The following is a 7,008-nucleotide window of genomic DNA, read 5'->3' as shown; positions in this document are numbered from 1 at the left end:
TACCCGCGGGTGGACCCACGGGTAGTGGCCCACCCGTGGTTCCGCTCGCGGGAACATCTTCCCACAAGGCACGTACCCGCGGGTAGGCCGACGGGTGGTGCCCCACCCGCCGTTCCGCCCGCAGGTACACACTTGTACCACAACAAATCCCTTCGGGGATTTTCTTCTCCAAACACAAATTCAAGTCCAAAACATGCCAAATCTCACCCAATACAACAAAATGACTTGAATCATGGAAAATGCCAAGCAATGGCACAAAGGAACCCTAAACACAAGCTCTAGATATGCATTTTCACAAGACAAATGCATAAACACTCACATTTCATATCAAAGCACAAGTAGAATCCAAGAAATCACATATAGGTAAGAAAAATAGGTTTTAGTAGAGCATGGGTTACCTCTTGTAGACTAAAAGACTTCATTTTACATCTCAATAAGCTCCCCACAAGGCTTACTTTCCAAACCCACTTCAAGATCAAACCAAAAGATCATAAAGATCTTACTTTTAAGAAAAAGACATCTAAGATGGAACCAAAAACACAAGATGGACTTAGATCTTACCCTCCTAGATGCCAAAATAGGTGAAAGGTTGAATCTTGGAAGCAAATCTTGGAATCTTGACAAGGGTCTCAACTTAGCTTGGAGAATAAGCTACACTTCTTTCTAGAGAAAAGGTAGAGCTAATTTCTAGGAAATGTAAGGAATGAAATGAAGAAGTCTTCTAGGTTAGGTTACAATACTAACTCTTGGTGAAAAGTCAAGAATACCCTTACTAATCTTTAAAATGTGTAAGGAACAAGGTAACTCCGCTCAAAGCTCAAGGTACAACACAACTTTAAGGTTGACTAGTCAAATACTAGTCCTTGAGTATTAAAAATCAGGATTTTAGGAATTAATTCCTCAAATGAAATAGGATTAATTACTCAATTAATCCATGGATTGAATATGGATTTTTGGGGTGTCACAATTATTGCCATTTATCAATTTTTTATTCTTCGATTTTTAATTCGGCCATAAATGATCACTTGACTATTGATCTTTACCAATTTTCGTCCTTGACTTTTAATATGATGATAAATAGTCTCTTGACTATTGATTTTGTTTCAAATTTGGTCTTTTAGTTAAATATACATTTAATAAATATTAAATTTAAGAATAATAATGTAAAAATTAACTTGTTCTTGAGATGGACAAATTTGAGTTGATAAATTTAATACATTGAGTTTATCATTGTGAACAACTAAAATTTTTATGTTATTACCCTTAAGTTTAATGTTTATTAAAATGATATTTAATTGGATAGAGAACCAAATCTTTTTTAAAAAAAATCAATTTTCAAGGGACCACTTATGATTAAATTGAAAGTCGAAGATTAAAATTGGTAAAAATTCAATAGTCGAAAGACCATTTATAGCACCATTAAAAATCGAAGAATATAAAATTGATAAATGACAATAGTCAAGGGTCTATTTATGAAATTAACTGAAAATTAAATAATTTTTGAAAAAAAAATCATTTTAAAATTATTTTTTGAACGTCAAGTTCCTTTTTAAATTAATCTTTAAATTTAAATGTAGTATTAAAATTTGAAGAATTATATTTTTGGGTAAAGTTGAAGAATTATATTTATCATAAAAGATTAATACTTATATTTATAGATAAGGATATGTCGTAAATATATGCAACATATTTTGCAGAGATATTCCCTCCCTCTATTCCCAAGATCTAGTTGTACTGGCAGCATTTACTCTCTTTCTATGTTGGTTAACCATTGACAGGGACTGAGGGGGTGATAGATTAGGATACCCTTGCCTTTAATTTACCTACGGAGTAGTTCTTTTCTTTTGCATTGTTGGCTGTTGCAAAGACACTAGAGAATAGAGATCATCGCCGCCCATTTTCTTTGGTGCTGGATCATTTAAGGAAAGCCCTGTCTGTTTTCCAGCTGTTATATCATATTCATATTCACTTTTTCCAAGAATCTCGCTGCCATCCAAATGTGTATCACTATAAAAATAGTTGCAGACCCAGAACATAGCTTTTCAATTTTATCCTGACTTCTTTTACAGTTTCCGGCATCCCATTTTTCCACTCCGTCTCCCTTGCTCCGCCTCATTTTTGGGTTTCACTTTTTGCCAGAAGATCGGTTCTGAGTGAATTGATTGTTGCTGCGGTTATTCGGTTTATTTTTTATCTTTTGAGTTCTGGGGTTTTGATTCTTCAGGTGTTTGTCTTTTGTTGAAGTCAAACTCTTCATACCCTTTCTGCGATCTAATCTCTGCTTTAGATAGCTAAGATTCGGTATTTTCATGCTTTTATGTACAAGATATGCAGCCTGATCATCGGAGAAAGGTAAGAACAATTTTATATAAGTACATACGTATACATATTTACATGTATTTTTTTTATTTTTATTTTTATAAAAAAAAGTGGAGATGGTAAATGGTATTTTGGAGTTCATTGGATATACATTAGAGCTGTCAAAACGGACCAACTCAACTTGAGTCACAATTACTTTCTTTTGTCATCTGAAGATGGTAAGAGATCAACAAGGTCATGAGTTCGAATCCTTGCTCCCTTAGTTTGAGCCAATCAACTGTGGGTAACTTAGGTTGGTTTAATTCCTTCTCTGGTCCTTTGTGGACTAAGGTTAGAAGGCTGGGTTTACTCACACTCAAAAGATTGTGGGTTTCCTCGTCATACAAAGATTGCTTTCAGCCATTAGGTATAGTAGGGAGAAAGAATCAACTTTATCACTGTCTAAGTGGCTTGGCTGTAGATCCATCTCAAAGTTTAGTTTAGTTTACTTTGTGATGCATATGTGGAAGGTCGAAGGAAGGTAGTGTTGTGTGCATTTAGGTTGCAAATGGCAAAGCTGGTAGGATCTGTTTCCAAACATATGATGAATTTGTAAAACAAAGATTCATGTGTGGTTCCAGGTAGCATTTCTGGTGTCTCTTTGCCTCTCTTCCAAGCTTTGAATATAATCATTTGGGGGATTAGAGGCTACTGAAATGCCGGGAGTTAGGGGGAGAAGAGATATCACTCCCTCATTTTCTTTAATACATATTGATGACTTGAATATCTGTAACGTTGCATTTGATTTTTGTTCAGGCATCTGCAGATGTAGATTTCTTCACAGAATATGGTGAGGGTAGCAGATACAGAATAGAAGAAGTAATTGGAAAAGGTAGCTATGGAGTTGTATGCTCCGCATATGATACATATCTTGGTGAGAAAGTTGCAATTAAAAAGATAAATGATATCTTCGAGCATGTCTCGGATGCAACACGTATCCTTCGGGAGATTAAGCTTCTTAGACTTCTTCGGCATCCAGATATAGTGGAAATCAAGCACATCTTACTGCCTCCTTCTCGAAGGGAATTCAAGGACATATATGTAGTTTTTGAACTGATGGAGTCTGATCTTCATCAGGTCATTAAAGCAAATGATGACTTGACTCCAGAACACTATCAATTCTTTCTTTATCAGCTTCTCCGAGGATTAAAATACATACACACAGGTTGTATGATTGCAAATTGCCTCTTATATACTCTGAAACGAACTTTCTAAAAAACCTGCTTGGCCCAACTTATGGCATAAGCTACAGGACATGTTACCATTTACACTATCCTTAATTGTGTAAACTGAAACCATTGTCTTATTATCTGAATTTCTGATGAACGTTATAATTTTCCCAGCCAATGTCTTTCACCGAGACCTAAAACCAAAAAATATATTAGCAAATGCTGACTGCAAACTCAAGATCTGTGACTTTGGTCTTGCAAGAGTGGCCTTCAATGATGCCCCCACAGCTATATTTTGGACAGTATGTTTCTTCATGCATTAGTGTGGAATATATATAAATATATGTATTCAACTATATTCTTAACCGCTGCTAATCTTCTGTAGGATTATGTTGCAACAAGATGGTACAGGGCTCCTGAATTGTGTGGATCCTTTTTCTCTAAGGTGGAAATATCGTTAGCCCCCTATCCTGGTTTTAGTCAGTATTTGTTATGTTGATATTAGATTGATGTTATTAACGCCTGTTAAAATCTGTCTACTGTTATTTGTCGTCAGTATACACCAGCTATTGATATATGGAGCATTGGATGCATATTTGCAGAACTCTTAACTGGAAAACCTCTCTTTCCTGGGAAAAATGTTGTTCACCAATTGGATCTGATGACTGATTTATTGGGAACACCATCTCCTGAAGCCATTGCCAGGGTATATGGCTGTTATATTTTAATTTGTTCTTCATTTATATAGAGTTTTTGGTTGATTAAAAGTTGGTTTTGGTCTGCAGATTAGAAATGAAAAAGCTCGAAGGTATTTGAGCAGCATGCGTAAAAAGAAGCCCATACCTTTCTCCTATAAGTTTCCGAATGCTGACCCCCTTGCACTATGCTTGCTGGAAAGGATGCTTGCTTTCGATCCAAAAGATAGACCTACTGCAGAAGAGGTACTGTAGGTGTAGGTGTAGGTGTGTTCTCTTGTTCAGTTTTAGCAAAACAACGTGACTAGAAATCCAAATTTTAATGTGTTGCATGCTTCCAGGCTCTTGCAGATCCATATTTCAGAAACTTGGCCAAAGTTGAGAGAGAGCCTTCTGCACATCCAGTTACAAAAATGGAATTTGAATTTGAACAGCGAAGGATAACAAAATAGGATGTAAGAGATATAATCTACCGAGAGATTCTAGAATACCATCCAAAGATGTTGAAGGAGTACGTAGAGGGGGCAGAGCCAACAGGTTTCATGTATCCTAGGTATTCTTATATAAAAACTTGTTTACCTTTTCAACATCTTTCTGATGCATTTTTCCCCTTTTTCTTTACGTACCGAAAAAATAATATGTATCCTCAACATCACACATCTTACTCATATGATGCTTCTAATAAATTTTTTCTTCCCACTCCTGATTAACTACAGTGCGGTTGACAAATTTAAGAAACAATTTGCATATCTTGAGGAGCACTATGGAAAAGGTGGAGGAGTAGTTGTTGCCCCACCTGAGAGACAACAAGCCTCATCACTGCCAAGGTAGATGGGGTGGTTTTGTTTAGAATTCTCAGCTTCTGGAACTCCATTTTCACCGTTTTGGTCAATATAATATAATGTTCATGCCCCTAAATAAAGATTTGGATGCAGGCCATCTGTCTTGTATTCCAAAAATTGTGGCGGGCAAAATCCAGCAGACGTCACAAATGATTTCTCTAAATGTTCTATCAAACAAGGTGGCAATTCGGGGATACCCATCACAAGAATTCCTCTACAAGCTGTTCATGGTCTGCTTTACTTTCAACTTTTGTTTTTTTAATCTTTAATATTGTTGTTGCTTGGCTAGCCCCCCTGTGTTCTTAATTACTTTCCAAATATAACTTGTTCAACCCAGGCCACCCTCAACACCCCTAAAATAAATAATAATTGGAGCCTAAGAATGCTTTACCTCAAATTTGTTAGCTGCATTATGATAATAATAATCCACCTGTTTGTTAACTGTTACAAAATGCTATGCTACCTGTCATATGAAGAAAAGAAAACAAATTGGAAAAGTAATCTGAGGAAGAAACTTTTGTCCTTACAATATATGTCATGGAATTGTGAAATTTGTATTCCAGGATTAATTAATTTGGAATTAATTTGAACTGAACAACCTACTTTTTGTGTTCTTTAATCTAAATACTTCAATACAAGTTCTAGTACTCTAGTTGATGTGGGACTTTAAATATTCCTTATGTAATAATCAAATGACATGCACACAAGCTACCTACCCTGTGTGCATTCGTGTAGTAGATTTCACGGGAACAGGTGGATGCACTTGAATATTAGCCTATATATATAATATGTACAACTCAATGAAAAGGCAATATTGTATGCAGGTGGTTCGGGCAGGCGTGGAAGGGTTGTTAGTTCAACAACCACGGGGCATTATAACAGCTGTACAGCAGCAGCAGATGCCACTGAGCAGCGAAGAATGGGTAGAAATATTCCACCACAATATGCTATTTCTTCATATCCTAGGAGACATCCCAATTGTAAAAGTAAAAATGATGGGGGAGAAGAAGATGGCGGCCATGAGATATCCAACGGTGTGCAGCCTAAGCCAAGAAAAGTAGCTGCTGCAGCTCCTGGTGGATCTGGAAGCCAATGGTATTAAACAAACTTAATTGTCTGAATCTTAGAGCTGATGATGATGAAGAAGAAGACATTGGAAAATTAAGATGGTTTACTCAAATCACTTTCCACTTTTTTATTAATTACTCCATTATATATATACCTGACAAGTTGCAGGCTGGCTTGCAGAGCATTATATTAGGTGTGTATTAACACTGCCACTATAAACAAAACCCCACAATATGCATGAAAGTTTGGCAGTTGAACCAATTCTCTTTAGCTTCTTTATATCAAGCTACAATGGGTTTTACATTCTCATCCATCACCATCACTGTTCTTCACCCAAGATCAAAGGGGAATTGACGGCGTAAAGAACAGACACACACAAGAAGCGCGCAGGAAACTCGAGTAAGGGTTGAAGTTAAATTATTATTTCCACCCTTTTTTGCCAAAACAGTTGTAAGCTATAACTCATAGTTTGGTTCTAGTTAAGAAACCTGAATCATTGTTGCTGTAAGCCTACAGGCTTAATATTGGCCTTGGGGAACTGTATCTTCCGAGTTAATACCCAATTTAATCCTTAATTATAATGATTTTTTCGATTTAGTCTTAAACATTTTTTTGTGCTTAATAAGATCATCAACTTTGATGTTTTTATCCCTTGGGCTGTTTGAATCAAAGACTAAATCTAGAAAAATCAAGTCTAATTTGAGTAAAATTACAATAGTCGAAGACTAACTTGGGTAACTATTAAAGTCGAGGATCAAATTGGGTATTAATAGATGTGAAATTACATGTTATTTTAATATAGGATTCAACTAAGTAAAACTATCAAAGTTGAGGACTTAATTAGATTAAAAAAAAAATGTTTAAGAACTAAATAAA

General features: G+C 35.8%; 1 pseudogene; it reads left to right on the top strand.

The window, feature by feature from the left end:
- Positions 1 to 1,702: 1,702 nt before the first annotated feature.
- LOC109173858 lies at positions 1,703 to 6,729 on the top strand (annotated as a pseudogene).
- Positions 6,730 to 7,008: the final 279 nt, after the last annotated feature.

The sequence above is a fragment of the Ipomoea nil genome, unplaced genomic scaffold (genome assembly GCF_001879475.1).
Source record: "Ipomoea nil cultivar Tokyo-kokei standard unplaced genomic scaffold, Asagao_1.1 scaffold0482, whole genome shotgun sequence".
NCBI classification, from domain to species: Eukaryota; Viridiplantae; Streptophyta; class Magnoliopsida; order Solanales; family Convolvulaceae; genus Ipomoea; species Ipomoea nil.
The sequence above is the reverse complement of the archived record's forward strand: the minus strand, read 5'-3'. Positions and strand labels throughout refer to the sequence as shown.